The sequence below is a fragment of the Canis aureus genome, chromosome 27 (assembly GCF_053574225.1).
Source record: "Canis aureus isolate CA01 chromosome 27, VMU_Caureus_v.1.0, whole genome shotgun sequence".
Taxonomy (NCBI): Eukaryota; Metazoa; Chordata; class Mammalia; order Carnivora; family Canidae; genus Canis; species Canis aureus.
Genome location: NC_135637.1, coordinates 16,815,732 through 16,843,014, shown reverse-complemented (window position 1 = coordinate 16,843,014; position 27,283 = coordinate 16,815,732). Strand labels below are relative to the sequence as shown.

At 46.7% G+C, this 27,283-nt stretch overlaps 1 long non-coding RNA gene and 1 other non-coding gene across 3 annotated transcripts; both read left to right on the top strand.

Annotated features, from left to right (window-relative positions):
• Positions 1–20,259, top strand: LOC144299498 (uncharacterized). 2 transcript variants are annotated; one of them, XR_013366205.1, is made up of 4 exons: positions 1–140; positions 7,091–7,248; positions 13,960–14,105; positions 18,491–20,259. It is a non-coding gene; the product is annotated as an uncharacterized LOC144299498 (long non-coding RNA). The 2 variants fall into 2 exon arrangements; XR_013366204.1 differs by lacking the exons at positions 13,960–14,105; positions 18,491–20,259 and adding an exon at positions 8,380–9,214.
• Positions 20,260–23,819: 3,560 nt separating this feature from the next.
• Positions 23,820–23,923, top strand: LOC144300087 (U6 spliceosomal RNA). The gene has a single exon (XR_013366728.1). It is a non-coding gene; the product is annotated as a U6 spliceosomal RNA (small nuclear RNA).
• Positions 23,924–27,283: the final 3,360 nt, after the last annotated feature.

Sequence of the window (27,283 nt, the reverse complement as noted above, 5' to 3'; positions counted from 1 at the left end):
GCACAACAGTGGTCAGAGAAGCTTGGGAAATGCTGGGCTTCTTTCCTGTGGGGCTTCTCAGAGCCTTCTCAGAGCCTTCTCAGAGCCCCAGAACACTATAAAACCAGTGTTCACTGTGAGGTTCCAAAAGGAAGACACGGGTGAGTTTCCTACTTTTTCTTGACCACAGAACCCCTTGTGGGCAGGAGGTCTCCAGGAATGGTAATCTGTTGTCTACCCTTTAGAAAAGGCTGAGCCGGATAGTCTTATATTTTGCCTTAGCTAAAACCAGACTCTCCGAGAACTGCACTCTTTTCTTTGGCAACTTACAGATTTGTTTGTATTAAAGTTCCATTAACTTACATTGAGGGACATAATATGGAATTCATTGCATCAACTTGCTATAATTTTTGCTGCAAGGAGGTTGTAATTTTATGTAGCCCATTGCTAGTAAAAGCTGGGGTTCCATAAGCAATTGGTTTGTTTACATCTAATACCAGGAATTTAGTATAGTTCCCTCTTTGCCCTTACCACCAGGATGCTCAAGGCCACTGCAAATAATGGTGTTGAAATCTGTGGTATATATTTTGGGTTCCAATCTTGTCCTTTATTTCAATATATCTTTCTCCCTTTTTATTTTCACTTAGTCCCTATTTCCTTTTTATCCTTGTTTTAAATTTTTTTCTACTTTATTGATATACGTACACAAGCTACCATTTAATCCTATTCGTCAGATGTAATGGGGTGTAATAATAAAACAAGTACCTACCTGCCTATATATTCTAATTAGCATATATATGTATATATTACGTTTTTTATTTTAATCACCTGGGGTTTGTCACAAGTGCACTCCTTAATCCCATCACCTATTTGACCCATCCTCCTGCTCCTCTCACCTCTGGGAAGATGTTCTCTATAGTCCAGAGTTTGTTTCTTGATTTGTCTCTCTCTTTTTCTTTTTTCTCTCTTTGCTCATTTGTTTTGTTTCTTAAATTCCACATATGAATGAAATCATATGGTATTTGTCTTTTTCTGACTATTTTGCTTAGCATAATACTGTCTAGCTCCATCCACACCATTGCAAACGGTAAAGATTTCATTCCTTTTCATAGCTGGGTAATATTCCAACGTGTATATATGCCACGCCTTTATCTATTCATCAGTTGATGGACACCTGGGCTGCTTCCATATCTTGGCTATTGTAGATAATGCTGTTATGAACATAGGGGTGCATGTATCCCTTTGAATTAGTGTTGTTGTATTCTTTGGATAAATATCCAATAGTGGGATTGCTAGATCATAGAGTAGCTCTATTTTTAACTTTCTGAGGAACCTCCATACAGTTTCCCACAGTGGCTGCACCAGAATTCCCCTTTCTCCGCATCCTCGCTGACACCTGTTGTTTCTAGTGTTGTTGATATTAGCCATTCTGATAGGTGTCAGGTGATATCTCATTGTCGTTTTGATTTGGATTTCCCTGATGGTAAGTGATGCTGAGCATCTTTTTATGTGTCTGTTGGCCATCTGGATGTCTTCTTTGGAGACATGTCTGTTCATGTCTTTGCCCATTTTTTAATTGGATTCTTTATAATGGTATTGAGTTTTAGTCTTACTTGCATATACTAAATGCCTACTATGTGCAAGGCACCTGCTAGGGCCATGGGGAAAAAAAGATTAAACCAGCTGTGGTCCTTGTCAGTGAATGACTTAATGTTGCTGTGAAACAGATGTAATTACCACAATCAATGGGCATGAATAAGCACCACAGTGTGATGTGTTAAGGAATAATGAAGTATGTTCAAAGCACATGCCAGGGGGACTGAGTCAAGACACCAATCAAGACAGGCAGAGCTGCCTAAGGACTCCCAGCTTTGGGGTCAGCTCCCAGCTGTCCAGGTCTTTGGTGTCAACCACAAGCCAGGTGAGCGAGCTAGTTTTCCAATGATTCCAGCCCCAGAAATACTGAGTAGAGCAGAGAGGGCACCTCTAAGCCCTGCCCGAATGACAGATGTGTGACCAAACCAAATATGGTAGTTTTGAACTAAAATGAAAAAGTGCTGTTGGAATCCAGTGAAGGAGTAAATGACCTTATGGAGAAGAGGGTGAGGAAGGCTGGGGAGAGAGCAAGCAGGGGAATTATCAGGCTGAAGCTATGGGCAAGGTCCAGGGTATTTGCTCTCAACTGAAAAGGAGGAAAAGATGTGCAAGATTGTGTGTATGAGTCTGTGCCTTTTCTGAAAAGAAGGTCCATTGCTCTCATCAGATTCTCAGAAGAATTTGCGGCCCACAAAAGCTTAATATCCACTGCTGTGAAAGGGTGAGTAGACAGTTGCCAGGACAGCAAAGGGCAGAAAAAAGCTCAAAGACATCGAAGCAGTGGAGTCTGTAGGGTAGAAGTGAATCTCCAGATTCACATTCATTCACTCACTTAATCATTCTTTCCTTCAATAGATAATTTATTGAACACCCACTATGGATCAGGCATTGTGAACACGATTGTCCCTTTACAGACCTCACAGGCTCTAGACACTTTCCCAGAAGGCTGTCCTAATTCCCACATCTCTCCCACTAGCCTGGAAGACGGGCCCCAGAGTCTACCCTTCTTCTTCCAGGCATTTGGAGTTTTATTTCTTCTCCCCCTGCAGCCCTTGTAGTAAGAGCCGTCAACAAGCCATGAGTCCCTAAGACTGCTCCAGGAAGTAACTTTACCACCCTATCTCAGCCTTTTTCTCAATCAGCATGAAAGTACCATGATTTCTGTCTTGAGAACCAAAAAACCCCCATAAGGAGTGAAGGCTTCTTTCTAAGTTGAACCAGTAAAGGGCCATGGCTAAAAAGCAAAGCTGGAGAGAGAGCTTAGCCATGTGATGTGAGATGCTTCCACTGCACTGTGATTTCAGTTTAAGTCTTGATTGCGCACAAACGGCACCTCTCAGCACGCAAGTCTCCAAAAACCTGGGCATCTTTGAAGACTTGTTTTCCTTTTTCTCTTTCCCCCCTCCCTGTTCTCCCTCTGCCTTGCTTTCGCATCATCCTCTCAGAACATCAGGAGAGCTTTACCCTATATTCACGAATGGGATTCTTGGTTTTATCACACTGACTCGCAGTTTCATGTACTGTACCTCAGATTTTCCATCTCTGAAATGGGTATGATTATACAGGAAAGTAATGTTTGCGGAAACTTTAAGGACTTCAGGTGGTGAGTTTTGTAGAAGTTGCACGCACGCACGCACGCACACGCACAGTATCTGATTAGCCTCCAGGCAGAGTAAGGACAACAGAATTTCCTCAGAACAGTCTAAGCAGAGAACATCTGGTTCCCTTACCTGTTGATGCATTTGTCTCTATGTTTGGTTGGATTAAGCTGCTGATAAACTAGCCTGCAGCCATCTCATACTCACTCTTGAAACTCCAAACCTTCTCTTTCAGGCAAGGAGCCACCAACTCTGGGTGGTTAGAAGTACAGGAAGGGGAATGTACATGTTTCCTTTCCTACTCTGTTCCCAGGACACAGGTTCATGCTTGCCTTTCACTCCCAAGTGAGTTTAGCCATTGGAAGTCTTCCCTGAACTCTGGCGGACTCAGAGAATCTCTTCCCAGTGTCCCCTAGACCAGTATTTCCGTCCTGATGCAAAATTCTTATCACCTATATGTTGTCCGGAAAGTGGAATTGTCATGGGGAAGTCTTTCTGTGTTGCAGGGAAAGTCAGGGATGTCAGGGGAAAGAAGACAGCTCTGTAGCTTAGTGGTTAAATAGAAAAAAAAAAAAAGCAGGACAAAACAAAACAAAACGAAAAAACAACACACACACACACACACACACACACAAAACAAAAAGCAAAATCCCCACAAGGCTCTGAGTTTAAAAGCCAATCCTACTTAAAAGATTTTGTTATTTCCTAAACGTTGTGTAATGTGCCTATTGTTTTTGCCTGTCTAGCAGCCATTCCTCTTACCTCTGGAAAGAACAATCCAATCATCTTGGTAGTATCATTAAACAGAGTGTCTTGCCCTCCTCTGGCCATGAGGTAAGCCCATGACTGTGGCTATGCCAGACATATTCTCCCAGAGATTTGAATCTCAAAGATCTCCATAGGGTTGGAGCTCATTTATCCAGGTGTCTGTGTCCTAAAGAGACTGTTTCTTAATTTTCCTAGGTCTCCAGAACTTCTCTCATCTCTGTCCCTTCTGAGAACTATTCTTTGGCTATTACTTCTATTCCGTGAATCCCCCAAGCCATTCCAATGTATATTCTTCCTTCCTTTCTTCCTTCCTCTCTCTCTCTCTCTTTCTCTCCCTCTCTCTCTCTCATTCTCCCCCTCTTCCTTCCCTCTTTTTTTTTTTGCTTAAGTTCATTAGTGTCAACTTCTGCCTCCAGCCATAATGAAATAACTAATACCAGACTTGTTTTCCATCTGTACACAACTAAAAAGCTGAAAAAATATATATACAAAACAACAGTTTTCAGATATTGAGCAACAGGCAGTGTGGAACTGTGAACCCTGAAAAAAATCGAGACAAATGAAGTAAGCCCTGATCACCTTGGCTTTCTGCCTAGAAGTACCTTTTAGATTGCAGCACAGGGAGGGGAATCCCAAGCAGGGCATGGAAGTTTCTCTGAGTTGAGGACATATAGATTATTTTATGTGGAGGTTGAAGAGGCTGCAATTTGTGAGACAAAGTCCCAGAGAGAAGGTGCTGCAATATAAATAGTGACAAAAGTCTGTATAGGGAGGCCCATGGGTGATTGGTTGAATACAAAATTACCCAGGCATTGAGCAGAATGCTATAAACAACTACCAGAGGAATAAACTGAATAATTCCCAGAGCTCTCATAAGACTGGGAGACATTCAAGTTTTAGCAAACCAGAATGGGAATAACTTGTTGAACATCCAAGTCATTTTTTAGCGACAACAGTGAGGTCACACCAAAGTAGTAGGGCTAAACTTTCCTTAGAAGAGAGGCTCCACAGGCCACCTGGGTGGCTCAGTTGGTTGTGTCTAACTCCTGATTTTGGCTCAGGTCATGATCTCAGGGTCCTGGGATTGAGCCTCTTGTCAAGCTCTGCGCTCAGTAAGGAGTCTGCTTGGGATTCTCTCTCTCTCTCTGCCTCTGCCACTCCTCTGCCAAAATAAAATAAATAAATCTTTAAAAAGGAAGGAGGAGGAGGAGGAGGAGGAGGAGGAGGAGGAGAAGAAGAAGAAGAAGAAGAAGAAGAAGAAGAAGAAGAAAGTCTCTACTTCAACAAAGCTTTCTAAGAAGCCTAAAAAAAATCAAACTGACCAGTAAGTAACTTAACTGCCTGCCAAATGAATTCCAAAGGAAAATGACAAAAATCTAGACATTCAAAATCATAATATTAATAATGTCTAGCATCCAACATAAAATTACTAGACATGTAAAGAAGCAAGAAAATGTGGCCCATTACCATGAGAAATACCAGTTAGTATATACCCAAAATGACAAAGATGATGTAATTAACAGACATGGATTTTCAAACAGCTATTACAGATATGTTCAAAGATTTATTTATTTACTTATTTACTTTTATTAAAGATTTTATTTATTTATTTACAAGAGACACAGACAGAGAGAGAGGCAGAGGGAGGAGAAGCAGGTTCCATGCAGGGAGCCCAATGTGGGACTCGATCCCAGGACTCTGGGATCATGCCCTGAGTTGAAGGCAGACACTCAACCACTGAGCCACCCAGGCGTCCCTGTTCAAAGATTTAAAGGAAAGCATGAACATAAGGAGAAGTGGAAGTCTTTTTAAAGAACAAATGAAACTTCTAGGGAGGAAAAACATAATCTCCAAAATGAAAACTTCACTGGATAGGCTTAACAGCATTTTAATGATTGCAGAAGAAAAATATAGTGCACATGATGACATAATGAGATAAGCTTATACGGCACAAGGAGAAGAAAGGAACCACTGCAACAATATTAGATGGTCAACCCTGCATGTAATCAGAGCCCCAGTAGGAAAGGAGGGCAGAACAAAATACTTGAAATGATAATGGCTGAAGATATTCCAAAAACTGAAAAAAGACTATAAAGCTACAGAAACCCTGCAAGGTACAGGCAGGACAAACACAAAGAAAACAACTTAAAACTGGCAATGAAAAGAAAATCCTGAAAACAGCCAAGATGAAAAGAAATATTACATTCAATGAACAAAGATAAGAAATACCACTGATTCTCCTCCTTAAAAACAATGCAAGCCATAAAATAAGACAATGGAATGACATCCTTAATATGTTGAGTTAAAAAAACAGAAAAACAAAAACAAACAAAAAACCTGTCAACAAAGAGGCTACATTCAGTGAAAACCATCCTCAGAAAATGAAGATGAAATAAAAATGTTTTTCAGACAGACAAAAGGTGGTAGAATTTGTCACCAGCAGGCTTGCACTGTAAGAAATATTACAAGTTCTTTTTCAGGCTGAAGAAAAATGATACCAGGTGGAAACTCAGATCTACTCAAGGAATGACGAATACCAGAATTTTTAAATATGTGAATAAAGATAAGAGAATTTGTATTTTCGCTTTTTATTTTAAGTTATCCAGACTCAGCCTGCCTTTCAGAATCTAGTATCAAGACACAAAGGATTGTATGGATTTTTAGAATTATCTCACCTTTGTAGCAAGTATGCAAAATGCTAACATCTGTTAGTTATGGACAGAAAACACATGATTAATTGTCATAGTAATCTTTATGTATATAAATATTTAATATTTATTCATTTATTTATTCAAATCTATGAATGTCTGTTAAAAACATTAAAAATAGGGGCTCTTGGGGTGGTTCAGTCGATTAAGCATCTGCCTTTGGCTCAGGTCATGGTCCCAGGGTCCTGGGATGGAGCCCCACGTCGGGCTCTGTGCTCAGCAGGGTGCTTGCTTCTCCCTCTGTTGTGCACACGCACACACACTCTTTCTCTGTCAAATAAATAAATAAAATCTTTTAAAAAATCAAAGAATAAAAACATTAGAAATATATCAACTCTTCTATTTTGTAGATGAGCCACACAAAGCCTTGAGATTTTTGTGATTTTCGTGAGGCATGACACAATAGTCTCAGTGCACTAACTACATCTTTTGTGTTCCCAGGGCTGAGGGGATCACATCACAGCCTGTGTGACATGGATGATGTCTCCTGTCCCCAGCTCCCACTGGAGACCTACTGGCACCGTACCATCAGCTCTGGACTGTCTTTCCTTCTCTGTTGTTGGCCTCTGGCAATTGCCCCAACTTCCTTAGAGACTCTGGTATGCATTAACAATAATTATCCTTTTCTTTTTTTTTTTTTTTTTTAAGATTTTATTTATTTATTTTAGGGAGAGAGAATATGAGTGGCAGGGCCAGAAGGAGAGGGGGAGAGAGAATCCCAAGCAGACTCCCTGCTGAGCAAGGAGCCAACACAGGGCTCGATCTCATCACTCTGACATCACAACTTGAGCCAAAATCAAGAGTTGGGTGCTCAACTGACTGAGCCACCCAGTCGCCCCAATAATTAGTTTTTTCAACATCTCCATTTCCTAGCAGGGTGGTTTTCAGGTCATCCCCCCATTGCACAGAGGCGGAAACTGAGGCCTCAAGAGGTTAGAAACCTCACCCCACACCACATAGTTAGCAAGTGGCAGAACGGTGTTTAAACCCAGAACCTGTCGTCTGTCGTGCAATGTGAATGGTGGCTGGGGGACGGGGTCACACGCTCGGCCTGCAGCAGACTCTTATCCAGAACCAGAGATCCCAGCTCTCCTGCCTAGTCCCTGGAGTCCTCAAGCCCTTCCTGATAATCATGAAGCCCCAAGGAAAGGGAAGCTCCGTGTCCACCTAAGACACCTGGCAAGCGAGATGCCGTTAATGTGTTCAGTCTGCCCAAGGGGAAGGGGTTGCTGGGGCCAGGACCCAGCAAAAGCAAGCTGGGGGTGCTCTGGTCATTTCCTACCGCTGCCGTAACAAATCCTTGGTGTTCTTCGACCTGTAGCTGCATATAACACCCATCTCTCCTCCATCGTCCCCCTGCCTTGTCCTCTGTACGTCTCCGTGTGTTCTCCTTCTGTGTCTGATTTCCTTCTGCCTCGCTCTTGCAAGGACACCTGTCACTGGATTTACAGCCCACCCAGGTAATCCAGGAAGATCTCCTCCGGAGACCCCCGTCAGTTAATCACATCTAAAAAGCCCCCTTTCCCGGGGGATCCCAGTCACAGGCCCCAGGGCCTCCGGATGCCCTCACATCACTCTTGGGAGGGGGCATGAGGGGACCCACGGCAGTCAGAAAGGCTGCCCACGACTCCGCTCTGCTCTGAGCCCGGGGCCTGGGCGAGGGGCAGAGCCACACCGGGCTGCCGCCGGTGCCTCTTTTATTGTTTCGTCCTCTTCTCTTTTGTTTTGAGGTTTTCTGCCCTCTTTTCTGGAAGGTGCACGATGCTCGGCTCTGTGGTTATTTTCGCCTAACAGCTGTGTTTCCGGTGAGCAGCTGGGGGGATGCTTCTGAGTCAGCAAAACGGGAGCAGTAACCGCCAAGAAGCCGTTCAAGCAAGGCTAGAAATAAAGCAGCAGTTTCTTCCCCGTCCCCTCCTCCTTTCACTTCCCCACCCGTGGGCACCTTTTGAAAGTCTCAACAAAGCACTTGTAAAAAAAAAAAAAAAAAAACTCCCTTGGAGCAGCAGACGCAGGCCTGGCTAAGGGTGGCCCTCGGCTCAGCTTTCCAAAAAACCCCCAAACCGAGAGAGAGATCCCGGGAAGGACTCCGCCAAGCCAGCTGGGCTGTGTGTCCGGGAGGCCCCTCTCGAGATGCTCCCGCGCCCCGCCGCCCCCCTTGGCTGGTGTCTTGCAAGTTTCCCACAGGTCTGAGCAGTGAAAGCAGAGGCGGCCGGGCCTGGGGTGGTTTTCCAGGGCGTGGCTGCAAGTTGCCTTCCCCCAGGCCCGGGGCTCTGCGCTCTGCAGCCTGTTTTTCAAAGGTGCTGGATTCCACCCCGGGGCCTCCGAGGCAGCCTCCAGACTTCTGCCCCGGCCAGGGAATGTAGCCCCAAAGCACAGCGAGGCGCTGCATGCTCCTGCCCAGGGCAGGCCTGGAACAGGCGGCAAGGCAGGGGCCGGGAGCGCCAGGCTCGGTGCATGCTGGTGCCTGCAAAAGGCTCACGGGAGAGCGAGACAGCTGCACTCCGGGGCTCGCTGCTGCTGTTCTGAGAAAGAAGGGAACAAATAAATTTAGCTCCATCCTACGCATCCTTCACAGCTGCTTATTGACCAAACAGAAAGAGGCCTCTGTTTCCACCCGGGCTTCTCAGCTATTTTGCCTGCTGAGGTCTGCCACCGCAGCCCGCGCGGGGGACTTTGCCAGGGGGCGACTGCCGCCGGCCACCTCGAGCCCCTGGGGAGATGGTTGCACGAGGAGCTCGTGCAAGGTGTGTGCTGCTCTTTGGCCATCCTGAAACAAAATGGCACACGTCAACGTTTCCGCGGGGGCCTCGGCTCCTGGAACTTCTGATGTGTCCCTCTGGAAGCCAGAGCGCGCACAAGGCTCGAGGGACGTGTGGCTGCTCCGAGGCCGGCCTGTGGTTCCCGGAGCCATTAGTTTAATAGCACCATTTGTGGAAATAAAGAACTCGCTGACTGGGTTTGCGAGTTAAGAGACTGGAACAAAGCACTGAGGAGGTTTCCTGCAGCTCACCAGGGGACAGGAGCTTCTGGGGGGGGGGAGGGCCGGTAAGCTGGGGCCTCCGGGTGGCGCAGGTCTGGGTTCAAGTCCTTAGCTCCTAAGGGCAGGGTGGCTCTGGGCACAGAGGGCTGTTCCTGCACCTGGAATGGAGGTGCTGCCCATGACGCCGAGCCTCCCTGAGCCCCAGCAATAATGCTATCAGGTCGGGAGGATTAAAGGGCCTTGTGTACTGCACACGCCACGCCCAGTTCTTGGTGCACCATGAGGGCGTAGTGCCATTCTGCTTCACCCGGCGGGTCTGTTCCCATCCCAGTCTCCCTCTTGCCTGATCTCCTTCACAAGATTCAGGGATCGCCTTACCCTCAAACCCTACAGATGCACAGGTAGCTCAGGCCGTCTCAGAGAGTTCCACACACCTCTGGCCATAGCGATTAGTTCCTGGATGTGCAAGGGACCCAACCATGCTGGGACAGCCAGAGTCAAGTTTAGGAATGTTGATGAAACTATTGGAATGGAGAAAGTTTTTCTGCTGGGTTTCTAAGTGCTCAAGTTTTTTTTTATTTTATTTTTATTTTTTAAAGATTTATTTATTTATTTATGATAGACATAGAGAGAGAGAGAGAGAGAGAGAGAGAGAGGCAGAGACACAGGAGGAGGGAGAAGCAGGCTCCATGCAGGGAGCCCGATGTGGGACTCGATCCCAGGTCTCCAGGATCACACTCCAGGTTGCAGGCGGCGCTAAACCACTGCGCTACTGGGGCTGCCCTAAGTGCTCAAGTTTTAGACATGGTGTTGTTAATGGCTCTCTTAGTATACAGGTGGGAAGAATGAAGCTATCGAAGAGGAAAACAAATATGGAGTGATTGTCCTATTTGAGCTCCTTGATCCGACCATGCCTGAAGCCATCGCCCCTTGAAATTCCCAGTTATATGAGCTGGCACAGTCCCTTTTTGGTTTAAGCTTGTCTGAGTTAGGATTCTGTCTCTTGCAATCAGACAAGTGCCAAGTAATTGACAGGTCAATAAATATCTTTTTGAATCTGAATTTACCTGTGTCTAATCTGGAACCAGGAGGCAGGCAGATGACTGCTCAGTGTTACTTCCATTAGTGAGAGTCTGTGAAGAGTCTGTATCCTGGCACACTGATTTAATCCGGGCCCCTTTTGCTGATAGGGAAGCAAAATAGTGAGATGGAAAAGGGGGCGGATTTTAAAGTAACACAGATTGGACTCAAATCTCTATCACTTCTTAGCTCTGAGACCTTGAGCAAGTAACAGACTCCCTGTGATCCTCTGTTTCCTCACCTATACAATGGGGTGGTAATACCACCTTTGAGTCCCAGTGTGTATGGGTACTTGATGCTACAGTCAAGGGAAAACTGTGCATGAAAATCTCTTGTACTTCCTTCCCCTGAAGGAATGGTATTTGCCATCTCCGAAGATTGGCACAGCACAGACACTTCTTCCCCTCACTGCACCGATCTCGGCTCTTGCTGTTGAACACCAGGTGAGGTGTTCAACCAAGGCTCTTGGGCCTTGAAAACCTATTATATAAAACATATGCATGTTACACTCTAGAGCAATGGTTGTCAACCGGGGTGATTTTGCCCCTAGGGAACATCTGGCCATGCCTGGAGATGTATTTGGTTGTCACCACGAGGCAGGGGGGTTACTATCATGTAGCGTGCAGAGGATGCCTCTAAACACCCTGTAAATGCCTCTACCATTCTTCACTGCACGGGGCAGCCCCCCATGATGAGTGACAATCCAGCCCAGACTGTCAACAGTGCCGAGGCTGAGAAACCCCACTCTGGAGTGACGCATGGTACAGAGAGCTACTCATGCTAGGAGAGGCCCCCAGGCTTGGAGAGGGCCAGATCACAGATCCCTACATCCCACTTCTGTGCTTCCTGGGCAGCAAGTCACATAGGGATATGACAGGTGGCATTGTCCACATGCTTTCAATGAACATTTCTTCCCTTTCTTTTTGGCCAACTACATATTGTTGAATTGGTGCAAGTGAAATGCCTGCAGGATATGCAAGCTCTGCTTCCGCCTTACTGTGAGCTCCAGAGAAGGTCCTGGATAGAACATACTTTGCCTTCACGCTTGTCGTCTTTATTATTTTCACACATAGCACAAGCCCCGTGCATAGAAAATGCTCCACATGGCTTTACTGAATTGTCTTAAATTCACAGCAAGGACTCGGGGGCCATGAGAGAGGAGGTGACAGTTCCCAAGGAATCTTGATGCATGGTTCCTGTCTGGCCTTCCAGCTCAGACAAGGCCTCCTTCCACCACCTGCTTCATAGCTGTCACCCTTCTTGGCTTTTCACAGCCCTTGGCCCCAACCGCAGGGTGCATGGGATCAATTTGCTTAGACATCACACTCTGGCTGCCAGCACCAGTGGCTGCACTTGACCCTGATCCAATCATCCTACCTCTTGGAGACGCAGTTTCCTTCCAGTAAAGCAGGGATCCTAACCCGCACCTCTGTGCCAGATTGCCCGTGGGGGCTCATGCTAACCGTAAGCCCCACACCAGACTTAGATGAGGGCATCCCCAGGCCTCAGAGTCAGCCTGTGGGCTTCTTTCGGCCCACTTTTTAAAAATCTCTTAAATATTTAATTTTCTCAGTTTGTTTTTTTTTAACTGAAGTGAAATTCATATAATGTAAACCTAACCATTTTAAAGTGAACATTGTTCGGTGACAGTGCACTCACAATCTTGTGCAACTGCCACCTCTGTCTAGTTCCAGAACATTCTCATCACCCCCAAAAGGAAACTCCAGACCCATTATTCACTCATCCCTGTTCCCTCCCCCGTCCCCCACCCCCAGCCCCTGGTAACTGCTAATCTGCTTTCTATCTCAGGATTTGCCTACTGAGGACATGTCTTATAAACGAAATCATAGTATGTGACCCAGTTCGTGTCTGGCTTCTTTCACTTAGCATAATGTTTTTGAGGCTCATCCATACTGTAGCAGGTGTCAGTAGGTCATTCCTTGCTATGGCTGAATAATATTCCCATGTGTGGCTAGACTGCATTTGGCTTATCCATTCATCAGTCAGTGGACATTTGGGTTTGTTTTTCCACCTTCCGGCTGCTTGTGAATAGCACTGCAATGCACGTGCGTGTGGCGGTGCTTTTTTTTTGAGCACCTGCTCTCGGCTCTCTGGGGCACATCCCTAGGGGTGGGATTGCTGAGTCATATGGAGATTCCAGTTTAACTTTTCGAGGAACCTTCCGACTTTCCTAACAGTGGCTGAGGCATTTTCTATTTGCCCCAGCAACACACAGTGTTTCCTGTTCCTCCACAGCTTAGCCAGCCCCGGTTACTTTCTGTTTCATGCATTTTATCAAAGCCATCCTGGTGGGCGTGACTCGGTACCTCCTCCTAGATAAATTAGATCATAGCAGGTAAAACGAAAAGGTTTCAGATTAATGACTTCTCTCAGAGAAAGGGAGGATCTGTCAACGCTGGGACTGCACTTGGGCGGGGAACAGGTGTTGTCTGAAGCAGAGTGACAGCATGGGGACTGTGCTGCTGACCCCAGGCTGACACAGACAGGCCCGCTGGGCTTTCCTTGGGACTCGTACACACGCAGTCCTTCCTTCTGGAACTTTCTGTCCTCCTTTTGCCCAGCACAACTCCAGGTCCCCGACTTAGTGCAAGTGCTGTTTTCTCCACAAAGTCTTTGCTGGTGTTCCATAGCAGATTAAGTGTCCCTGCTGTGCACGGTGGCTGGACCGCAGCCCTCCGAGCCCTCGGCACAAGCGTCACTAAGGAATCCCTTATAGGATTTCTCCCTTCTTTCTATAGTTTGGACTCGATGCACACATTCATGGGACGTGCTGCCAGTTTATGCCACACGTTCAGCTTCTGTTCAAGGGCCCCTTGTGCCTTCCCGTATTAGTTAGTGCCTTCATCTACTGTTACCACTTCCCACTGCCTCCCACAGGCAGCAACTCCAGCGTCTTCAAAATAAATCCTTCCAACCCACTTTCCGATGCTTATGAAACATACATAATGTTGTTCTTTGGGTAAATATTTCAGATTTATGTCAGTGCTATTGTGTCATAAATCTTAGTCTAGTTTCTACTCTTTTTCATTTCACACACTGTTTTAAAGCTCTATCCACGGTGATATATGCAAATCCATCGGATGATTTCCGCCTGCTGTGCGTTTGTCCATCACCTGCATGTATCACATCTGGTTTGTCCGTGGACGGGCAGGTCACCTCTGGCTTCTTGCTGGGACGAACCGCGTCTCCACTGATGTCCTCACGTGCGTCTCTTTATCATCCTATGCAGGACTGTCTCTAGGATACACATCTGGGTGAGGTGATGCTGTTTAATGGATTGCTACAGGTTGAGTTGAACCCCCCAAAAAGATATGTTGAAGTCTCAACCCACAGGACTTCAGAATGTGACCTTGTTTGGAAACAAGAGTGTTGCAGGTATAATTGAAATGAGGTCATATTGGAGGAGGTGGGCCCTTAATCCAATAAAACTCATGTCCTGGTAACAAGGGGGAGAGTGATGTGAAGACCGAAGCACAGAGGGAGAATACCATGGGGGGAGTGGACGCAGGGATCGGAGCGATGCAACTGCGAGCCAAGGACACCAAGGGTTGATGGCCACCATCAGACTCAGATGAGGCAAGGAAGGGTCTCCCCAGAGTCTCAAGAGACATGGCCCTGCTGACAGGTACACTAGGTCTGCACCCATGAACTTTTCTGAACATTTGGAACTGAGAACTTTCTCTCAATGATAAATACTGGTATTGTGGATCACTCTCATGTACAGATATACTACATGCATACATACATACATACATCATCTACTCATTCATCCTGTCTGTCCAACTATCTATCATCCATCTATCCCTCCATTCATCCATCCATGGATCCATCCATCCCTTATCTATACATCCATACACCATACATCCATTTACCCATCTATCCTTCATCCATCCAGAATGGACCTATCAGTCCATTCATCCATCATTATGACTCATCCATCCATCCACTCATTCTCCAGATTTTTACTGGGTGCCTTCTTGGTGCTGGAGTCACAGTAATGAACAAGACAAATAGGTCTTTGTCCGCATGGAACTTGCCATCAGTGGGGAAGGCAGATACTAAACTAACATTTAGTTACAGGTGTGATCAGCTCTGTAAAGGAAAAACACAGTGCCTATGAGAGCACAGAATGGGGGTACTTGACAAAGCCTGGGGACCATGGAAGACTTCACTGCCAAGGTGACATTGCAGCTGCAGCCTGGGGGATGGGTAGGGATTGGCCAGAGGAAACATGTGCAGGAAGAGCTTCCCACACACGGGAGAACAGGTGTGCATAGTTTGAAGTTGGAAAGCACTTGGTGCTTGTAAAGATGTAAAAGAAAGTCAGCAGAGCTGGCTGGCATGGAGGGAGGGCGGGAGCACGCAGAGATGGGGCTTAATAATTGTGTCAGAGCCAATATCTCCTGAGTGTCCCCGGGGGACCCGTGCAGTGGCGGTAAAACACCACACTAGATTAGGAGGAGGAATTAGTTCCAGCCCATCAACGTGGCTCACTTCAAGCCTTCGCTCAGTTTGCTGATTAAGAAATGGGCACATGCCACAAAAGAAGTGAGCGATAATACAACACCCCCTGAAATGCTTCAGGGCTCCCCAGGAAAACAAAACAAAACAAAATTGTATAAATCCATTCATTTTTGCTATTATTAAGAAAAAATTCCCACAAGTTAGTAACACGTGTAGCAAAAAGAAAAGAAAAGGCTCTCCTTTGCCTTTACCTGGTTCCAGTATTTCTGGAAGACTAAATGGTGTAGAGCCTTGTCTCATTTATCCTAGAGTATAACTATGAAGTAATGAAAGGTGGGTCACTACAGATGAGGCGGCATAGAAGCTGAGAGGCAAAGTCACCTCCCAAGGTCACGCCACGAGGCTGGGGGAGAAGACAGGCTTCTTGCCTCTTGGTCCGCTGCCAGACACATTACAGCCAGACCAGGGCTTTTCTCCGTAATTGGGAATACCACTGAGAGCTAATTTCTCCCCACTAGATCCACGGAGTAGAGAAGAGCACTTGACCTAGAGTCTTGTTAGGGGGGCGGTCTGTCGTGCAGACTGTGAAAACAATCAGCTGGCCATTATATTTCCATTTCTCTCGGGCTGCTTCTGTCCACAGAGAAAGAGAGGGAGCCCCAATCAGGGCTAGAAGAGCCGGCCTGCAACACATCCACTCAGGGCTGTCAATAATCGGGTTTTACGGATGCCCAGATTCAGAGGCGATAGCTTAGTGCCTCTCCATCGATTTAACTATCATTTCAGCTCCATAGCTCACAGCTAGAAACCAGCCTACATAAAACCTCACATTATGGTGCTTCTCTTCTTCTTTAGGACACTGCATTCCATTAGGAAAACCAAACTATTAGAGGAGGGTTTGATGGATGAGCCTGGCGCTATCATCTCGCTGAACAATTACAGGGCTGTCCTATTAGAGGGGGATACCCTGGTACACGTGTAGGATTTGGTAGATGAGACGTCTCGAACATGGGGAGGGGCTGGGAAGATGGAGGGTAAACCAGCAAGCCCAGGCCCCTAGCTCTTCAGTGGACATCCAGCTTTACCCTCAGCAGCCCTTAGGGGATGGTACTTCAGAGAGAACTTTCTTCTGACCTAATTTCAGAGCCCAAACAATGAAGGTTAATTACTGAACAAGTATTTATTGTCTCCTCCATCTAGATCCTGGGTGGGAAAAATATAAAGGCTTTCAGCTAGTGTGGTGGTCTGAATGTTTGTATCCCGCTAGAATGGATATGTTGAAATCCTGATGCCCAAGGTGATGGTTTTAGGACATGGGGTCTTTGAGAGGTGATGAAGTCACTAAGGTGGAGTCCCCATAAATGAGATTAGTGCTCTTATAAAAGAAGCCCCAGAGAGCAGCCTTGTCCTTTCCACCACATAACGACACAGAGAGAAGTTGCCATATGTAAACCAGGAGAGGGCCCTCATCCAACCATGCTGATACTTTGATCTTGGACTTCTTTCCTCTAGCACTGTGAGAAACAAATTTCTGTTGTTTATAAGCTACCTAATCTGTGATGCTTTGTTATAACAGCCTGAATGGTCTAAGATAGCTATAGTCTGTGCTCTCCACGAAATTTTGATCTAAGAAGGCAAATAGGTAGATATAGATGATAGATCATAGATAGATGATAAAGGACAGGTTGGTAGAAAGATTAGATAGATGGTTGGATGGATGGATAGATAGATAGATAGATAGATAGATAGATAGATAGATAGAGAGTTAACGCTAGTCGTAGCAGCCTATGCTTATTTCCAACTAAATGGATACCAAAAGTGCTTAGGGCACATTTGGGAAATTCGTGGTCCTTTCCTTCACTCATAAAAAACATTCCTAATTGTTCATGATATCCATTATGGATTGAATTGTATCCCCCCACACAATACACTGAAACCCTAATCCCAGGCACCATCAGTGTGGTCTTTGTAGATGTAATCGAGTTAAGATGAAGTCATTGTGGCAGGCCCTAATCCCATGACTGATGGCCTTATAAGCAGAGGGAGTTTTGGACACACACACACACACACACACACACACACACACACACACGCAGAGGAGAATGCTATGCAGAGACACAGACACAGAGGAAAGACAGCCACCCAGAGATGGAGAAGAGACTGGAGTGAGCAGCCACAAGCCAGGGAATGCTGGGGGCCACCAGAAGCTAGAAGAGGCAAGTAAAGGTCCTCTCCTAGAGGTTCTGGAAGAAGCATGGTCCTGCCTACAACTGAATTTCAGGCGTCTAGCTTCCAGACTATGAGAGGATAAGTTTCTGTTGTTTTGAGCCACCCAGATGGGGGTACTTTGCTACAGCAGCCCGGAAACTAACAGCCTCATTTATCCCAGCTCAGATCAGTTCTTAGTATCCTCCTCAACATGGTGCTCCAAGTAATCCTTGCCAGTTTGGTTCAAGTTGGTACTAGAGATGAAGCCTATTTGTTGTCTCTGCTCTAGGAGTTCAGAGGATGATCAAACAAGGCTCCTTGATAAGGTGGGATGAGTTAGGCTTTGGATGATAAGTAGAACATCGACAGGGGATCTGGGATGTTTAATAAGGCAGTATTTTGAGACAGGCCAGTGTTTATGCATTTCCATTTGCCATCCATGGATAGCTTAGCTGATCCAGGACTTTGGTGAGGTCACCTGAGGGCAGATTTGTAGACATCTGCTTTGCAGACACTCAACAGAGCACACACATGGAGTGCGTGCACGCACGCGTGCGCGCACACACACACAGTATATCTATTCTAGGCATGCTCATTAGCAGCTAACTTTAATCATCCTTCACGCTTGCATCTCAAATACCAAATACTTTGGTGTGTGCTGTCTATGAACACACACCAAAAATAGTTCTGGGTAGATAAACACATGAGCCAAGAGGCTGGCTGATTGCAATTTGAGTCTAGTGAAGTCACTGCCTCCTGGATCCCTTCAGTGCAGCCAAAGCTGGAATCTTAACAGGATATCAATAAATAACTAACCTGAACCACCCCCAGCCAGGGATGCATGCAGCTGACCACCCTCTATGGGAAAGTGAAAGTGCTTTGTCCCAGGACGTGTCTGTCTGAGGGTCACAGCTGGTAGCTGAAACTCACTGCTTCATGTACTCCATCCCTCCCACCCCCAGGGTGCAGTGGCTCTTGCAGTTAGATATTCAATGCTGCAAACTTGCATCATTGAAAGACTTGATGAGCATCAGTGAAAAAGAGGAGTCAGAAGTGACTTTCCACCACCTGCTTCTCTTTCCTCCCAGGTTCCCAAGTACTTGATGCTGGCTGCCGACTTGACTTATTCGTCATGACAAGGATAAAAAAAAAAAATTAAATTACAGGAGCATCCAACCCTCTCCCCTCCCACCACCCACAAGAGGAAGGACCCAGTGTCATTTCATAGTGGGTTGAATGGTGCCCATCCAAAAAAGATATGTTCACATCCTGCCCCCTTGGAATCTGTGAATATGCCATTATTTAGAAAAAGTGTCTTTGCAGATGTAATTAAGTTCAATATCTTGAAATGAGATCATCCTGGATTTTCTGGGTGGTCCCTAAATCCAATGACAAAAGCTCCCATGAAGGGAAGGCCACGTGAAGACAGAGATAGTGGTTGGAATGATGTACCCACAAATCTGAGGATACAAACAGCCAGTAGGAGCTGGAAGAGGCAAAAGACAAAGTCTCTTCTAGAGCTTTGGAGAGAGCACAGCCCTACCAACACCTTGACTTTGGACATCTGGCCTCCAGAGATGTGAGAGAATAAATCCCTGCTGTTGTAAGCCACCAAGTTTGTGACAATTTGTTTTGGCAGCCCCAGAAAATGAATAGACATTTTTTCTTGCATTAAGGGAAAAGGGGGCTAAATTAAAACAAACCAATAAATTAGAGAAGCCAATAGGATTTAAATAAGAAGTTTCATTAATTAATCACTTACCACATGCCACGTACCTGTTCCAGTTAGAAGGTGACAGAAATTTGAACCCAGCAAGATGAACCTCAGAGCTGGTGCCTTTAACCAGCTACCTTGTGCTTTTAGGAAAGAGTAGAGCTGTATTTATACAGAAAGGGTCATGGGAAGGGAATGAGAAAAGTTAGGAAAATTCGGAGGAATTTTGGGGACCTTGAGAAATTTGGCAAATATTTAAATTGCTCTCCAGTTTTGTTTTGTTTTTTTTTTCTAATTTTGATGCAAGCCTGTGCTGAGACTTGCACAGAGGGTACCTGTGTTTTATACGGGTTACTCTTTCACCCAGTTGCCATTCATTCATTAAGCTCCATTTGGCTTATGTGCCACCATCTGTGCTCAGTGCTAGGCAGACCTGCGGATGAATGAGAGCCAGACCCTGCCTTGGGGGGCTCAGCTTGTCCTGGTCCAGCAGGCAGAGATCCCTGAGTTTGGACATCATTCTCTGGGCAGTGGGGTTTGTATGCAGGGAGGGCAAAGCTGAGAGAGCAGGAACTGGCTCTGTGTTCCCAGGCTGCTGAGCCTTCTGAATCTCTGAACCCCAAGCCCCAAACTTTGGTGGGCTGTTGGCTAAGGGGATAAAGTGATCCTTACTATCTACTGAGGATTATAGAGCTACCTCATTCAGGCAGCTCAATCAGATTTTAAAAATGAAAATGTTGTCTGGGGCATCTGGGCGGCTCAGTCAGTTAAGAGTCTGCCTTCAGGTCACATCATGATCCCAGGGTCCTGGGATCGAGTTCCGAGTCAGGCTCCCTGCTCAGGGAGGAGTCTGCTTCTCCCTCTCCTTCTGCCCCTCTTCTTTCCCCCACTTGTGTGTTCTCCTTTTTCCCTCTTTCTTTCTCAAATAAGTAAATAAAACCTTTTAAAAAATGTTTTTGGGGCACCTGGGGGGCTCAGTAGTTGAGTGTCTGCCTTCAGCTCAGGTCGTGATCCTGGGGTCCTGGAATCAAGTCCCACATTGGGCTCCCTGTGGGGAACTTGCTTCTCCCTCTGCCTATGTCTCTGCCTCTCTCTGTGTGTCCCTCATGAATAAATAAGTAAAATCATAAAGAAATGAATGAATGAATGAATGAATGAATAAATAAATGTTTTCTTTAGGGTTCAGGGTTTTTTTGTTTATTTTTGCAGGGGAGTGGGTGTCAATGGAATGGAAAGCGGGGTGTAGCATGGGTTAATGGACTTTCTTTGGTGGGCCCTAGTGAACGCAGTTGTCTGGTTAGTCCTGGCTTTCAGAAAATATTTGCCTTGACAGTATGGGCAAAACCAGATTCTCTGCAGTTCTAAGACTCTGGGGGAGTCATCTCTGATGTGGCAGGGGCAGCTCTATAGTCAGTGCAGCTCCTGGGAGGGACACACATGCCTAAGGTCAGAAATGACCTGTGAAGACCCTTGGAGAGGCATTAAATTGGAGGCTGGTGTGTTTTCTCCATCAGTCCAGCGCAGCCAGGTTGCGGGCGACGTAGGGGAAGGTTGTCTGATTGTTCAGTTGAGCACCAGATGAAGAAGTTGGCCAGCTTTTCGAGGCCATGTTGCATGAAAACAGTAGATATTTAAGCACCAGACTCCTGCTGGGGGCAGAGAGGCGCTCAGGAGCCGAGGCTTACTGAACGGGGCCCAGTTCCACGCCGTGAGAATGGCAGGTGAAAGCTGCCTGGCGCTTAAGTTCATTTATCCCGTCTTTTCTCTCATTATTATGTTATTGTTATTTTTACTATTCTGCTGAGTGCCTATAGTTGAATCTGCATAACATAATTGCATACATTAGAGAACTACACTCTAATGGAAATTTTTCTTGAAACCACTTGCTTTTCGATATGAGAGTTCCACCCTCCTGGCTGCCGAAACTGGGCTTTAGGGAAATCAGAGCATTTTCGTCTCTGATCCTTTCTGAGAATAAAACTTGGCCAGCTGAGCTGTCCGTGTGGCTCTGCTGAGGGATTGCATCTTCTGGCCAAGTTGGGTCTTGTCCACAGTGATCCGGAAGCCAATTTTCTGAATAAATCGCAAAATTGTTCCTGAGCTGGTGTATTTACTCAAAACTCATCTTCTATGGCTCTGAATGCATAACAGTTGTGGATAGATTTTGTATCTTACAGTATTTTATGTAGTCTAGTACTTCTCAGAGTGTGCTCCGGGGAACACCAGGGTAGAAGCATATTCTGTGGAAAAATCATTTCCTGGACTGAACAGGCTTGGAGACCACCAGCTCTTGGATCTGCATCCACACTCCACTGAGTCTAAAGTAAACACATCTGGGTAGCTTGGTTTAACGTACACTGGCCAAACCTGGTCATCCATGGAATCATCTCTTTGGTGCACTTTGGGAACCAGAAACATAAAGAAGCCTTAGGAAGGAGCCAGGGTGAGGCCATATCCATACCACACTCTCAGGCCCTGGGGTAAAGCTGAGCTGGAAGGTCCTGGAATGTTTTAAGCTGATCTGAACTGGACTGGCCTGATAAAGACAGGAAATTTGCCAGAAAGCTATAGGCTCTGCCATGAGGCCACTAAGGGCCAGGAAAGGAGGATTTGTAAGAATATAGGGCTGGTTACTGTCCTTGGAGGAAAATTCAACCCTTTCATGTTTGTACCAACTGGGCTCAATAAACCTGTCACAAAGACTATCAGGCACATCTTCTGTTTTGCTTTTATTTTTTTATTTTTTAAAGATTTTATTTATTTATTCATGAGAGATACAGAGAGAGAGAGAGAGAGAGAGAGAGAGAGAGAGAGGCAAGACACAAGCAGAGGGAGAAGCAGGCTCCATGCAGGGACCCCAACTTGGGACCCCGGGACTCCAGGATCATGCCCTTGCCCAAGGCAGGCGCTAAACCGCTGAGCCACCCAGGGATCCCCTTCTGTTTTGTTTTTAAGATTTGTATTTATTTGAAAGAGAAAGCATGCACAAGCCAGGGGGAGGGGCAGAAGGAGAAGCAGACTCCCTGATGAGCAGGGAGCCCCACATGGGGCTTAATCCCAGGACCCTGAGCTGAAGGCAGATGCTTAATTGACTGAGCCACCCAGGTGCCCCATCAGGCACATCTTCTATGTGAAGATCTCGCTAGTGGTCCGAATAGAGTTTCCCCCCTAAATCCATGTCTACTTGGGGTCTCAGCATATGACTTTGTTAGGAGATAGGGTCTTTGCAGGGATAAGTAAGGTCAGGATTCAGGTGATCACCCTGGATTAGGGTGGGCCCAATGACAAAGTGTTCTTTGGTCGAAAGGGACATACAGGGACACACAGTGAGAGGCCGTGTGAACACAGGCAGAGATTAGAGCAAAGCAGCCACAAGTCAAGGAACACCTGCTGCCACCAGAGCTGGAAGAGGCAGGAAAGAGTCCTCCACCAAAAGGAGGGAGAATGGCCCTGCTGACACCTTCACTTCGGGCTGCTGGGCTCCAGATCTGTGGGAGGACACATTTGTTCAGCCACCAGTTTGGGTCGAAATGTCACGGCAGCCCCAGGAAACTGATACAACTGCGATGCTAGTGTCACCTTCGCTTGGGACGGGATTCCCCATGCAGATTGCCACTGTAGATCATGCACATCTCTGACAACGAAAGTATAAAGGGTGCATGTGAACTTGCAAGGTGCTAATTTTTGCACCTGAGGTGGATAATTAGTAGGAAGCAGCGTGCCAGCGTCAAGAGCTCAGACACAGGGTGGAACAGGGGAGAGAGTGCAGAGCAAAGGGGCGGTTTGGGGAACACTGGGGGATGACAGGGTATAGGGAGGGCAGGAAAGCCCATTAACCAAGGCAGATGAGTCACCTAGAAGTCCTAGAGCAGGCTCTCAGGGAGCCTGGCCTTGGCAGACCTGAGAAGGACCTGCTCCCTAAAGAGACAGCAGCTAGGAGGAATCGAACGGGGAGGGAACCCCCAGGCCAGGTTTGCTGTGATTTGCCAGGTGGAGGGCCCAGGCACTGATTTTACAGTTAATCTCTTCTCCCCGGAGACAGCCCTGACATTCCAGTGGACTCCTGGTCACTTCTCACATTGTCCTTTAACTTTCCCAGATCTCCAGTCTTTAGTTGTGTGACCTTCAACTACTGGCACCATCTCTCTCTGCCTATTTTCTGACCTACAAGATGGAGAGGTGGGCTGTAAATCATATTTATCTCATAGAACATCGTAGGCACTATGTGTGGTAACACAGGCCCGGCTCCTGGCACGGAGCAAACACTTGCTTTGTTAGCTACCGGTACTGTTACTGCCATCGTGTTTAGAACCGTGTTCCTACCTACCAGCTTTCACGTATTGAGCACCTCCTGTGTACCTGGGGGTGCTGAGCAATGTAGCCATGATTTTAATTCTCCTGGCAACTGCAGGAGGAAGCACTTGTGAGTGTCACCTTTTTACTAAAGAAGAAACTAAGGCTGGGAGAGGACAGGAACATTGACCCGGAATCACACAGATGGCAAAGCCAGGTGTCAAGCTCATGGCCCCGACCACATGCAGTATCCAGTCACACTTATTATGGCTCTATCTGGAAGTGTGCGGGATGATCGTCTGTGCTATGCAGGTGTAATTTGTACGCCTAATACTTATGTATCTATTTGGCTGGTCTGTTAGAGAAATAGAGATGTCCCTTTTACAGTAATTTCCTTTTAAGCTCAGTGAGTCCTCACTTTGGCAGGACACAGATGAAATTCGGAAGGCTACAAAGATTAGCATGGCCCCTGCCCAAGGAGAACACCCAAATTTGTGAAGCCTTCCAGATTTTCATATCTTATGTCACTTATATCTCAATAAAATAAATAACAATCTACATTTATTTATCAGCACCATTCACAACAGCCAAAAAGTAGAAACAGCTCAAATGCCCATCAACAGATGAACTGATAAACGAAATGTGGTCTATCCATAGAAGAGACTGTTATCCATCTATAAATAGCAACGAAGTACTGATGTGCGGGGAAAATATGCTGAGTGAAGGAAGCCAGTCACAAAAGGCCACACGCTGTATGATTCCGTTTACGTGAAATGCTCAGAATGGGCAGACCCATAGAGATAGAAAGCAGATTAGTGGTCGTCAGGGCCTGCAGTGGTGAGAATGGACACCAACCTCTTCACGGGCATGGGTTTTTATTTTGGGGGGACGGAAGTGTTCAGACTAGCCAGGGGTGGTGGTCTTACAACACCACAAAGGTACTAGACGCCACTGGATTGTTCTCTGCAAAATGGTTACTTTTATATTGTGTCATTTTCACTTTATTTTTTTAAAAGATTTTATTTATTCATTTACGAGAGACCCAGAGAGGGAGAAGCAGGCTCCATGCAGGGAGCCCAACGTGGGACTCGATCCCAGGTCTCCAGGATCACAGCCTGAGCCAAAGGCAGATGCTTAACCGCTCAGCCACCCAGGCGTCCCTCATTTTCACTTTAATAATTAAACTTGGGGCCCCTGGGTGGCTCAGTGGTTGAGCACCTGCCTTTGGCTCAGGGCGTGATCCCAGGGTCTCAGGATCGAGTCCCACATCGGGCTCCTGGCATGGAGCCTGCTTCTCCCTCTGTATGTGTCTCTGCCTCTCTCTCTCTCTCTCTCTCTCTCTGTGTCTCTCATGAATAAGTAAATAAAATATTTTACAAAATAATGAAAAAAAATAAGTTTAGAGAAGGAAATTAGCTTACTTAGAGAAGGCTGTGAAGCACATCATAGCACAGGGGGCGTGCAGATGCGGGGGAAATGGTGCAGGCAGTACTTAGAAACAGAGGCGCTGCATTATGCCATGAGGAGCGCAAGGCATCTCCTCGAGGGCCGAGCCTGGCAGAGTCTTGCCCTCCTTTTGTCCCCCCACCACCCCCGCAGCCGGCTCAGTGCTTAAGAAATACTTGTTGAGTTCAGCTCAGCCCGGCTCAGCCTGGCTTAGTTAATTGAGTTAAGGCGAGCTGCGTAGTACTGAATGCACCAGCTGGCTGGCCTGGAGGAGATCCAAGCTGAAGATGTTACGAATCACGCTAATTCAATAAGCTGCTGCGAGGTAGTCTAAGTAATGAGAGCGCGCGCCTGCCCGTACCTGACTCACCCGTGTTCCGCTGGCACCTTATGAGCCGTGCCCACTCGTAATATAATAGTTCTTTCCTTGGGATCCCCTGTGTGTGTTTGCTGAGGACGCCGGGCAGGGAATGTGGGAGAGAAGTAAAAAAGGGAAACACAGAGCTCCTCAGACTCAGCTGGAAGCCCCCTGGGTGGTGGAAGGAAGGGTCCCAGTGAAAGAAGCAGAGAACTTTCTGTCTGCCTGTCTGTCTGTCTGCCTGGGTGCAGGGGCCGTGACCACAAGTCTACATCTTCCTTGTCCGAAGCACTCCCCATGCGTCTAGTGTAGCAATATCACCAAAAGCTCATGCGCTGGACTCTGATTGCCTGAGTCTGAAGCCGGCTGAGGATCTTAAAGGAATGAATTCATACGTCTGCACCTCTCTCTCCTCACCTGTAAAATGAGGGCAATGATTGTACCTACTGTACAGGGTGACGGGAGGATTTAATGAAGTGATACCCGTCGGGCACTTAGCACACAGCTCCGAGGACAGCCTAAGCGCTCAGGAAGGTCAGCTGTGAGGATTTGCAGTGGCCAGTGCTACGGAAAGGTGTGTTTGAAACACATGGCTCGGCTGGGGCGCGGAGACCAGCTCTGCAGACAGGAGAGCACAGAGCAGAACAGTTAGTTGTTTGTAAACATCCTAAACAGAAGCACATGGCTCACTCCTGGAGGTTCTTCTGGAAGGGTGATGTAAGCTCCCAGAGAGAGGAGGGAGTAGTAGGAATCTGGCTGTTGTTCTCCCTTCTGGCAGGATCCTACCTACAAAGTGAGTCCCCAGTGGCAGCCCACACCCAGAGACCAGAAAAAAAAAAAAGTTGCAGAAACTTCCCTCTTTCTGCTCCATTAGCGTGACGATCTGCGTCCTTGGCTAATAAATCAGGCCTGTGTGGCAGGGGTGCGTGCGGTGGTCTCAGCCCATGGGTCTCTAACTATAGGGTCACCTACAGGGTTACAGGTGGAAAAGGTGGGAGATGGGCGTCCAGAGATTCACCGAGCGCTGTGCTGCTGCATGGTCTTGGTTAAGTTCCTACCTCTTTCTGAGCTCTTGTTTCTCATTCAGGAATGAGTGAGAGGGCAAGGGTTGGAGAAAAACCAGTGATCTCAAGCCTTAAAAATATGATGAGCTATTTCTTTAAATGAAAGCGTACAAGGGAGCTGAATGTACAAATAGACACAAGAATTGCTTCACAAAGGAGGGTCCTATAGGCACAGCCTCTGAGTCCCGTCACCTACCCTCCTTGCTCCTCCCATGTCTTCCTCCCTCCCCCAGCTCCCAAGGTGCACATTCTGAAACCTGCTGACTAGAATGAATTCATGTGGCAGGACGGGGCTAGAGTCCCAGGGTGGGCTAGGGCATGAGGGGGTCCCTGAGGTGGTGTCCAGAGCATGGAGAAGGTAGAGGGCAGATCTGCACGCACGTCCACCTGCCCCTTACCGGCAGTGTGACATGGGAGTACAGGATATCAGGTCTTTCTGCCCTTTATTCCTCCTTCTGGCAAGAGCACCCTGGTGTTCTTTGGGGACCCACGAACTCTTACTCCATGCATGTGGTTTGACTATGCTTTGGCGGTGAGCACATGACTGAGGCCTGGGTAATCAGATTATTCTGTCCCCCTTGCAGTATAGTCATTGGTTTAGTAACAGGCAGCTGAACCTATCAGACCCCACCACACCTAACCTTGAGACTTTTACAGGCAACCAGAAGAAAGCTTGGATTTGACTTCAGGAAAAAGTCACAATGGTGGAGAGAGCCCATCTAAAAATGAAACCAATACAGGGAAAAGCAGAGCCAAAGAGATGAAGAGAGGCAAATTCCTGAAGATTTCATTGAAGGCCTAGATCCAGCCATGCCTGAAGCTAAGCTAAGACAGTTCTTGCTCCTCAGTTAAAGAAACCAATACATTTTTGATTTGGCGTAAGGCCATTTAAGATAGGAACTTGTCGTTTTGCAGCTGAAACCTCATGACCAATACACACAGGCAAGTTATTTCTCCCGTAAGTTTCAGTTTCCTCATCCAGTAAGTGTCTCTAAAAAGCTATAAA